This window comes from Tachyglossus aculeatus (genome assembly GCF_015852505.1).
Source record: "Tachyglossus aculeatus isolate mTacAcu1 chromosome 12 unlocalized genomic scaffold, mTacAcu1.pri SUPER_6_unloc_2, whole genome shotgun sequence".
NCBI lineage: Eukaryota > Metazoa > Chordata > Mammalia > Monotremata > Tachyglossidae > Tachyglossus > Tachyglossus aculeatus.
In genome coordinates this window covers 16,694,627-16,706,434 of record NW_024044829.1, presented here as the reverse complement: position 1 = coordinate 16,706,434, position 11,808 = coordinate 16,694,627, and the positions used below count along the sequence as shown (strand labels likewise).

Below are 11,808 nucleotides of genomic sequence, written 5' to 3'. Positions count from 1 at the left end.
TGCTTCTTACTAGCAGTGATGGTGTTTGATCGCTACTCTGCCATCTGCAGGCCTCTGCTCTACCTGCTCATCATGTGTATCAAGCTGCATTTCCAGCTGGTCGTGGCTTCCTATTTAGGGAGCTGAGTCAATGCCACGGTTTTTGAAAGTTCAGTGTTCAGTTTGTCCTTCTGTGAGCCGAATGAAATCAATCACTTCTTCTGTTATTTCCCTCCTTTGCTGAAGCTTTCCTGTTCCAACACCTGAGAGTCTCTAATCTTGTTGCCAACTTGTACTTCCCAAGCGCTTAGTACAGTGCTCTGCACACAGTAAGCTGTCAATAAATACGATTGAATGAATGAATGAATGAATGAATGAATGAATCCTGTCATTATGACTTTCATTATTTTGGTCACGATTCTCATAGCCATCTCCTATCTGTGCATCCTCTCTGCAATTCTGAGAATCCCCTCCATTGAGGAGAGACACAAGGCTTTCTCCACCTGTGCCTCTCATCTGACCATTGTCACGCTGTTCTATGGGACTGCATTGTTTATTTATATGCAGCCAAACTCCAGGTACTCAATGGATCAGAAGAAATTGGTGTCTGTGTTCTACATGGTTGTAATCTCCATGTTGAACCCTTTGATTTACAGCCTGAGGAAAAAGGATGTGAAGGAAGCTCTCAGAAGAAAATTGGTTCTTAAAAGATGTCCTGATTGATGGATGCAATGAACAAGAAGCTTTTTTGATCCTCACACAATTAAGGGAATTGAGGTTAGCTGTGGTACTCTAAGACTTCAAAATCAATAATGCAGGAGATTCTTCCCTTTGTGTGTGGGGAAGTTTGGTATAAATCATTCTTTCCAGGTGAGAAGGGGATAAGACCTTCCCTCTGACACTTTCAGAATCTCTCTTAATGCTGAGTCAGGTCTGGAATTATTACTGCTGATGATTTCAATGACCAGCAAGCCAGCCAAGTGTGTTGGTAGAGAATATGTCTACCAACTCTTTGTATTATCTTCTTCCAAGCACTTAGTACAGCGCCCTGCACTCAGTAAGTGCTATGTAAATTCCATTGATTGAATAACAGCATATAATCAGGGCTTTATTTGTTCTGCACACAGTAAGCATTCAAAAATGCAATTGATTAATTGATTGATTTGTTCTGAGGCTCAGCTCTGGGAGATCCAGAGAGCAAGTTGACACAAAAAGTGATCAAAGCAATCCCATAACCCTTAAAAGAGCTTAGCTTGCTGTTTCTAATGCCATTATGCAGAAACGGCATGGCCTAATGGGTAGCACATGGGCCTTGGGACTGGAGGATCTGCCTTTAAATCTTGGCCACATAACCTAATGTGTGACCTTACACAAGTAACAACTTCTCCCTGCTTTCTTCTGCAAAATGGGTATTCATTCATTCATTCATTCATTCAATCGTATTTATTGAGTGCAGAGCACTGTACTAAGCACTTAGGAAGTACAGTTCGGCAACAGAGACAATCTCTACCCAACAACAACAGGCTCACAGTCCAGAAGGGGGAGACAGACAACAAAACAAACCAAGTAGATAGTCATCAATAGAATCTAAATAGATAGAATATATACACATCATTAATAAAATGAATAGAACAATAAATATTTACAAATATAGACAAATTCTGTGGGAAGGGGTAGAGTAGAGGGATGGATTAAGGGTGATAGGGAGGGCAGGAGGATCAGAGGAAAGCGGGGGCTCCAGGAGCCTGGGAAGGCCTCCTGGAGGAGGTGAGCTCTCAGTAGGGCTTTGAAGGGGGGAAGAGAGCTAGTTGGGTGGATGTGAGGAGGGAGGGCACTCCAGGTCAGAGGTAGGACGTGAACCAGGGGTCGACGGTGGGACAGGCGAGAACAACGCACAGTAAGGAGGTTAGCGGCAGAGGAGCAGAGTGTGTGGGTTGGGCTGTAGAAGGGGAAAAGGGAGGCGAGGTAGAAGGGGGCAAGGTGATGGAGAGCTTTGAAACCAATTGTGAGGAGCTTTTGCTTCATGCGAAGGTTGACAGGCAACCACTAGAGATTTTTGAAGAAGGGGGTGACATGCCCAGAGCATTGCTGTTGAAAGATAATCCAGGCAATACCTGATCTCTCTCCTACGTTGTCAGTGAGCTCCACGTGAGACCTGTTTATTTTGTATATACCACAGCAATTAGTACAGTGCTTGGTGTGAACAAGTAAGTGCTGAACAAATACCACAGTGTTTATATGCAGGTCTGTAAGTATTGAACAAATGTCAGTTATTATTATGAAGGTCTTACAAGACACTGGAATAGTAAATACAGTACTCCCCCTTATCCAATCTCCACCAAACCCAAATGAACTGCCCTCATGACTGCAGCTGGGGTGATGGGGAAGATTTGGTCTAGAAGAACCAAAACAACCTTACATCCCAGACAAAATCACAAATTTAGTCCAGTCATTTAACTGATTCATTTAGATGACTTGCGTACTTCTAAGTGAACCTGTGGCCAGCCTTTTTTCCCTGCAGCTCGTGCCCTGTGCTCTGCTCTCTGTCTTCTTCTGAAGTTACATTATTCTGTTAATGCATTGTCTCATTGGAATGGCATACTTTCAATAATATTTGTCATGCACTTCCTAGTGCCAAGATTGGGTTATTGCTAGTCTACATGTAGAGTAATATCCATAAGAATCTAGAAGGAAAGTGGGATTTAAGAGGGAAAGATAATTCTGATTCCTTTAATCAATCAATCATTGGTATATATTGAGTAGTTACTGTGTGCAGAGCACTGTACTAAACTCTTGGGTGAGTAAAAGACAGTAGAGTTGGTAGACACGATTCCTGACCAAAACTAGCTCCAACCATGGGGCTTGCTCACCCTTCCAATGTGCTTGTATAGCAGTGAGATACTATCTATACAGTCTGTATGATATGATGTTTTACTGTTTTAATATAGTTAAAACATCTAATTGTATTATAGTTTCATTGTTGTGATTTCAACCCAGATATGCAACATTTAACTGTAACAACTGTAAAACATCTCAGTTTTTATTAATGGGAATTTTTCATCTATTGCTATTTCTTTTTTCAAACGGTATTTAATAGCATTAAATGGTATTTTTTATTAAAGGTTACTTATATAGTGATTATTTGTACATCACATCTTTTGAATAACTAAAAATATTTTTACTTCTACCCGACAAAATTCAAAAATCCTCACTGAAGTCTAGATTATCAAGACCTTGTCTCCATGAGGGATATCACCTTTTTATGCTATTTGCTATGTACCAGGGACTTTACTATGTGCTGGGGTAGATACAAGTTAATCAGGTAGGACACAAACCACGTTCCACATGGGGCTCATAGTCTTAACCCCCACTGTACAAATAAGGTAACTGGGTGCAGAGAAGTTAGGTGTCTTGCCCAAAGTCACAAATCAGACAAAGGGCAGAGTCAAGATTAAAATTCAGATCATTCTGATTCCCAGGTATATGCTCTAGCCACTAGGACAGGCTGCTCGACATCCATGTAATCCAATTAACCAATACTTCACAACATCGCTAAAGTCTGTCCTTTCCTCTCCATCCAAACTGCTACCATGTTAATCCAAGCACTTCTCCTATCACATCTTGATTACTACATCAGCCTCCTCATTGAACTCCTCGGCTCCAGCCTCTCGCCATTCCAGTCCATACTTCACTCTGCTGTCCAGATCATTTTTGTACAGAAATGCTCAGCCCATGTCCTCGGCTCAGCCCTGCCAAGAATCTCAAGCAATTGTCCATCCATCTCTGCATCAAACAGAAGCTCTTTACCATAGGCTTGAAACCACTCAATCACCATACCCCTTCCTACCTCACCTCGCTACTCTCCTCACACTTTACTCCTCTAATGCCAACCTATTTACTGAAACTCGATCTCCCCCATTTTGCCGCTGACCTCTCGCCCACTCCTGGCTCTGGCCTGGAATGGCCACCCTCTTCGTGTCCAATAGACAATTAATCTCCATGACTTCAAGCAATATTATAGTCACATCTCTTCAAAAAGAGCTTCCCAGGCTAAACCCTCATTTCCTATTCTCCCATTCCCTTCCGCATTGCCCTGATTTCCTCCCTTTATTCATCACCACCCAGCCCCAAAGCATGTATGTGCACATCTGTAATGTATTCATTTAAATGAATGTCTGTCTCCCCTCTAGACTGTAAGCTCACTGTGGGCAGGGAATGTGCCTGTAATATTGTTTATCTGTACTCACCCAATCGCTTAGTACAGTATTCTGCACACAGTAAGTGCTCAGTAAGTATGATTGATTGATGGACTGAAGCAGAGCACTGTACTAATCCCTTGAGAGAAAACAGTAAAACAGGGGTTGCTAGACATGTTCCCTGCCCACAAGGGGCTTAGAGATTACAGGAGGAGCTTTTACAGTCCAGGAATCATATAGCCTTCATGCTGAGCTACAGAGGAGCTTAATGGCCTAGTGCTTTTCTCAACAGCCAGACTCCCAATGGAAAAACGAGCCTCTTATGGCCCTGGAGGCTTTAATAAGTGCTCTACCATCTACTGCCTCTTGGTTACTTGGATTTGCTCTGGACAGTTCCACCCAACTTGGACCACTTTATCAAAATTCAATCAGATTATGTGATTGTTTCATCACATCTGATACCTGATTAATAATAATTACTGTATTTGTTATCTGACCTTCGACTGTTTGGATCACTAGAAATTCTGGCAAGCCCTAAGGAAAATGGGGATTCTGGATCATTTAATTGCATTAATATGGAACTTGTAAGCCGTATAGCAGGCTACAGTAAGAACAAACTAAGGAGTAAAAGATTGGTTTCCCATTAGTAAGGGTGTAAGACAAGGATGTATCATCACCTTATCTGATCATCCTCTATACCAGATACATTATGAGAGTAGCTGGACTAGATGAAGATGAACGGGGAGTAAAGATTGGAGGAAGGAATATTAACAACTTTCGTTTTCCTGATCATACTACCCTACTAGCAGAAAGTGAAGAAGTTTTCAAGGGCTTATTATTAAAAGTTAAGGAACGGAGCAAAAAGATGGGCCTATATTTGAATGTCAAGGATACAAAGATCATGACAACTGGGAGTTTTAATACATTTGTAGAGGATGGAGAGAAGATTGATATAGTTGACAATTTTTCGTTCCTGGGATCAATAATCAATAATAAAGACTTGCTATGAAGAGCCTGGAAAAAGTAATGAAATATGCTGATGGAACAATTGCCACAAAAATACAAATTGTTAGTTCTATGGTGTTTCCAATGACAATGTAAGGATCAAAAAGCTGGACAGTGAAAAAAACAGGATAGAGAGAGCATCAATTCTTTTGAAAAGGGTGCTGGAGAAGGCTTTTAATAATAATAATGATGACATTTATTAAGCATTTACTATGTGCCAAGCACTGTTCTATGTGCCAGGGAAGTTACAAGACGATCAGGTTGTCCCACGGGGGTTCACAGTCTTCATCCCCATTTTACAGATGAGGTCACTGAGGCCCAGAGAAGTGAAGTGACTTGCCCAAAGTCACACAGCTGACAAGTGATGGAGTCAGGATTTGAACCCATGACCTCTGACTCCAAATCCCGGGCTCTTTCCACTGAGCCACACTGCTTCCCCTTTTGTGAATAGCATGGACTGTCCAAAAACCAACCAAATTGATTTTGGAGAGGATTAAGAAAAAGTGGTCTTTGGAAGGCCAAATGGCTTGGTTTAGATTAGTATATTTTGTACACGTAATCCGGAGGACTAATTCTCTGGAGAAGACACTGATGCTAGGAAATGTCCAGGGAAAATGTGGAAGAGGCAGACTAGCAGCTAGATGGATAGAGACCATAACAGCAATAACGGGTTACAGATTATGACAGAAGTTAAGACGTTCTGTAGAAAATATATTCATAGAGTTGCTATGAATTGGAAACAACTAGATGGCACTTGATAATGATATTATTATGTGCCAGGCACTGTACTAAGCACTGGGCTGGATTCAAGAAAATCAGGTTGGATACAGTCCATGCCCCAGGTGGGGTTCACAGTCCCAATCCCCATTTTACAGATGAGGTAACTGAAGCACAGAGAAGTCAAGTGACTTGCCCAAGGTCACACAGCAGACAATGGCAGAGCTGGGATTAGAACCTATGACAGTCTGACTCTCAGGCCCAAGCTCTATCCACTATGCCATGCCTTTTCTCATTGTTCTTACATAACTACAGACACTTGTTTATAGCGAACATTATACTATTCTTTTATACTCTCCTAAGTGCTTAGTACAGCACTTTGAGCTTCGTAGGTGCTCAAGAAATACTACTGATTTACTACAACAATCTCAGGATCCTTCTCCTCTCACCCCATTTTTGAAGGGCGTGATGTCTGCTCTGTAGGATGGCTTAAAATATAGAGAAAATTGGGTTCAAATGGTAATTAGATGGTATTTTATTCAGTTAGGCAAGTATTCTGACATTGACATTTCTGTAGGTTCTAATGAATTAACCAGAGGAATTGAGATTGAGCATAATATAATGGGCCAATAGAGAAGATACAGCAGGGGTCGTGTCTATCTACTCTATTGCACTGTGCTTTCCCAAGCACTTACTACAGTGCTCAATACACAGTAAATGTTCAAGACATACAACTGATTGGTTGATTGACTGACTTATAGAATACCACTGTGAGTTGGATCAGGATTAGAGGAAGACCCAAGAAAAAAAGTAAGATGGAAGAATGGAGGAGGGTAAATGACTACCCAGAGTGGAAGGATTGACAAATCTGTATTGAACACCTACCCAGGCCCCTCAGGACCATGCAGGACAAGAGAGCTAAGATAGAGATGATGATGCACAGATTGAAACTCTGATAAGCAAATTCAAGATAATTCAATGTCTGCCTCTCTGACCAGTGTACCTGAGGTTCATTGCAAAAGGCATGAATGAATTTAGGGGACTCTGTGAGAAAACGAAATACTCCTAATGAAGGCATGATAAATACCTGCTCTGATTAATTTTTCAACTCCACAGCACAGAAATAGCCCCCTATCTACCTCTTGTTTTTCTTACTACACTTAATCCCAAGATAATAAGGACACTTTAATGATGATTCTCTGTGGTTTCCAGGTAAAAAAAAACTATCAAGTTATCTAGCGATCCAGTTCCCAAATACCACCTAGTATTTAATTCTCAAGGACTTTCTAGGAATCCATAAAAACAATACTTTCATGATTGGGTAAGGTTTTCCATTCCATTTGGTCATCTCCAACTTCTTATTTCATGGTCGTCACTTGAATGGGTAGGGTGACTGAGACTTGAATTAGTTCAGTGCAAGATTCAATGGCTTGAGGTTCAAGTACTCCCTGGTGTGATATCTAATTCTGACCGGTATCACTGAAAATCTGATTATCTGTATTGTTACTGTGGTGGAGAATCAGGTTATTACACCTTTAATTATTTTGACTGCAGGTTCTCTCCCCTCTTTCAGATAATCATCGCTGTGCTGCCAGTCCAGTACTTATTTATTATTAATATTAATTAGTATTAATTAGTACTAATTAATTAGTATTAATTAATTAATTAATTAATTAGTATTAATATCCTACTTATTTTATTTTGTTGGTATGTTTGGTTCTGTTCTCTGTCTCCCCCTTTTAGACTGTGAGCCCACTGTTGGGTAGGGACTGTCTCTATGTGATGCCAATTTGTACTTCCCAAGCGCTTAGTACAGTGCTCTGCACATAGTAAGCGCTCAATAAATACGATTGATTGATTGATTGATTGATTGATTGACAACAACTCCACTCTCCATTCGCAGGAGATGAAAGACAAGACACTAATGGTGGCTGGAAATGGCACTTTGGAAACAGAATTCATTCTTTCTGGATTCACTGATGACCAAAACTGACAAGCCATCCCTTCTGGACTCTTTCTAGTGATCTACATGATCACCTTGATGGGCAACCTTGGCATAATTATGTTAATTCGGGCCAGCCCCCAATTACACACCCCTATGTATTATTTCCTCAGCCACTTGTCTCTCTCTGACATGTGCTATTCGTCGTGGGTCACTCCAAAGATGGTAGAGAACCTCCTGCAGGTGAAGAGAACCATTTCTTTTGGGGGTTGTGCTGTTCAGTTTGCTATGACTGCAACCTTTTGGACCAACGAGTGCTTCTTACTAGCAATGATTGCTTTTGATCATTACTCTGCCATCTGCAGGCCTCTGCTCTACCTGCTCATCATGTCCAACAAGGTCTATCCAGCTGGTCGTGACTTCCTATATAGACTGCTGTGTCAATGCTCTGATTTTCGAAAGTTCAGTGATTAGTTTCTCCTTCTGTGAGCCGAAAGAAATTAATCACTTCTCTTGTGATTTACCTCCTTTGCTGGAGCTTGCCTGTTCTGACTCCCGAGTGGCTCAAATCTTGATTTCTCTCACTTCGATTCTCATCATTTCGGTCACGAAATCCATCATAGCCATCTCCTATCTGTATATCCTCTATGCAATTCTGATAATCCCTTCCACTGAGGGGAGACAAAAGGCTTTCTGCACCTGTGCCTCTCAGCTCATCACCATCCCGCTGTTCTATGTGACTCTGACGTTTATTTATACACAGCCGAACTCCAGGTACTCAATGGATCAGAAGAAAGTGGTGTCTGTGTTCTACATGGTGATGATCCCCATGCTGAACCCTCTGACTGAGGGCCTGAGGACCAAGGATGTGAAAGAAGCTCTGAGAAGATTATTTGGATCTTAAAAGATATCCTGACTGATTGTTGTAATGAACAATAAGCTTTTTTGATCCTCACACAATTAAGGGAATTGAAGTTAGCTATGGTACCGTAAGGTTTTTAAATCAGTATTGGGGTAGAATCTTCCCTTTGTGTGTGAGACAATTGGGTATAAATGATTCTTTCTCGGTGAGGAGGGGTAAGACCTTCCCTCAGACCCTTTCAGAATCTCTCAGTGCTGGGCCTGGTCTGGGATTATTACTGCTGCTGCTTTCACCAAACAGCAAGACAGTCAGGAATATGGGCAAGGGAGAAGCATTGCATAGTGGATGGTACCTGGCCCTGGGAGCCAGAAGGTCATGGGTTAATACCATGTTAGTACAATCATTCATCCAATCCCACCTGAATTACTGTATCAGTCTCCTTTCCAACCTTCCATCCTCCTGTCTCTCACCACTTCAGTCCATACTTCACTCTACTGCCCAGATTATCTTTCTTCAGAAACGTTCTGGACATGTCACCCCCCTCCTCATCAACCTCAACCCATCAACCTCTGTATCAAACAAAAACTATTCACTATTATCTTCAAAGCTCTCCATCACCTTGCCTCTTCTTACCTCACGTCTCTTCTCTCCTTCTACAGCCCAGCCATACACTCTGCTCCTCTGTTGTCTTGATCTTGCCTGGCCCACTGTCGACCCCTGGCCCACGTCCTACCTCTGGCTTGAAATGCCTTCCCTCCTTAAATCCACCAATCACTCCACCCCCCCTTCAAAGCCTTATTGAAAGCTCACCTCCTCCAAGAGGCCTTCCCAGACTAGGACCCACGTTTCTTCAGCTCCTCCTCCATTCCAATAAATATTATTGAATTGAATGAATAGGTTCTATATCCGGCTCTTCCAATTGTCTGTTGTAAGTTCCATGTGGGACCTGATTATCTTGTATCTACCCCAGCACTTAGTACAGTATAATAATAATAACTGTAGCATTTGTTAAGCACTTACTGTGTGTCAGGCACTATATTAAGTCCTGGAGTGGATACAAGCAAATCGAGTTAAATGCAGTTCCTGACCGAACTGGGGCTCATAGTCTTAATCCCCATTTTATGTATGAGGCAACTGAGACCCAGAGAAGTGAAGTGACTTGCCCAAGGCCACAAAGCAGACAAGTGATACAGGCAGATTAAAACCCATGACCTTTTGTCTCCCAGGCCCGTGGTCTATCCACTGTACCAGCACTGTACTAAGTGCTGGCTCAGTGGAAAGAGCAGGGGCTTTGGAGGCAGTGGTCATGGGTTCAAATCCCGGCTCCTTCAGTTGTCAGCTGTGTGACTTTGGGCAAGTCATTTAACTTCTCTGTGCCTCAGGTACCTCATCTGTAAAATGGGTATTGACTGTGAGCCCCCCCGTGGGACAACCTGATCACGTTGTAACCTTCCCAGTGCTTAGAGCAGTGTTTTTCACATAGTAAGCACTTAATAAATGCCATTATTATTATTATTATTATTATTAATATTACTAGATGCTTAGGTGAGTAAAATACACAAGAGTTGGTAGACACAATCCCTTCACCAAACCAGAGCCAACTATGCAGCTTGCCCACCTTTCCAATGTGCTTATATTGTGGTGAGACACTAGCTATGTAATCTGAATTATATTATAATTAAAATATCTAATTACACTATATTTTCATTGTTGTGATTTCCCCCAAATTTACACCATTTTACTTGAACTGTAACAACTGTGAAACATCTCATTTTTATTAATAGGAATTTTTCATCTACTGTTACGTTTTTTAAAATGGTATTTAATGATATTAAATCGTATTTGTTATTAAAGGATACTTAAATAGTGATTACCTGTATAGCATTTGTTTTGAATGATTGAAAATATTTTTCCCTGTACTCAGCAAAATGCAAAAAACTTCAGTGAAGTCTAGATTGTCAAGATTTTGCCTCCACCATCGATATCACTTTTTCTTTTCTTTTTTTTTTAGTATTTGCTAATAAAGATGGATATAGTCAAACATGAGTCCCACAGTCTTAATCCCCATTTTACAGGCGAGGTAACTGAGGCTCAGAGACGTTAAGTGACTTTTCCAAGATCACAAAGCAGACAAGTGGCATAACCAGGATTAGAACCCAAGTCCTCCTGACTCCAATATCCTGACTATCATGTCCGTATTCTAGCCACTAGTCCATGCTGCTCAAAGAGTATTTCTCATTACAGAAATGCTACACTCCCTATTTGAAGAAAGCTTTCAGTGTAACAGAGGTTGGGAAGAATGAAACCATTTGCTAACACACAGATGCAAGTATGCACACAAACACATGAACACATTTATAGACACGTGCGAGAGGATGTCTTTTAGGTTTCCAGTCCAGTGACTGGATCATGTTTGGGTTTGTGAAAGATTCATATTCCTATGTATTAATGTTTTCATGCAGAGAAAACCTAATGAGAACAGTGATTTTTCATTTTTTAAGCAATAAAACAACGTCACTGTCTTGAAGCTAAATAATGAACAAATAGAAAATTTGGAGAGGGCCTGGAAATACCAATGCTATAACATTAACTTCGTTCCTTGGAATTTTGAGCTTTTGATATAGCTGGCATGAATGTTTACATGAATAAAATATGGAGATGATGTCTTTTCTTATCTCCATCCTTCATTAATGAATCATTAATCAACCCAGCAGTGGTATTTATTGAAAACTTGCTGTGTGCAGAGTACTGTATTAAGTGCTTGGGAGCATACAATACAACAGAATTGGCAAACCCCATTCCTACCCTGAAGGAGCTTCGATGACCTTGATTCTCCCTCAAGGAGCTGGTAGCAGAGATCCTGTCATTTACATCTGTGTATTCTTTCCCAGAACTAACTACATTAAGTGAGAAGCTCCATTGCCTAGTAGATAGATACAGCCTTGGGAGTCAGAAGGACATGGTTTCTAATCCCAGCTCTGCCACGTGTCTGCTGTGTGACCTTAGCCAAGTCACGTCATTTCTCTGGGCCTCAGTTACCTCATATGTAAAATGGGGATTAAAACTATGAGCCCGATGTGGGACAAGGGGCTGTGTCCAACTCAATT

At 41.2% G+C, this 11,808-nt stretch overlaps 1 pseudogene; it reads left to right on the top strand.

The window, feature by feature from the left end:
* Nucleotides 1–372: 372 nt before the first annotated feature.
* LOC119921442 lies at nucleotides 373–8,743 on the top strand (annotated as a pseudogene).
* The last annotated feature ends 3,065 nt before the right edge of the window (nucleotides 8,744–11,808 follow it).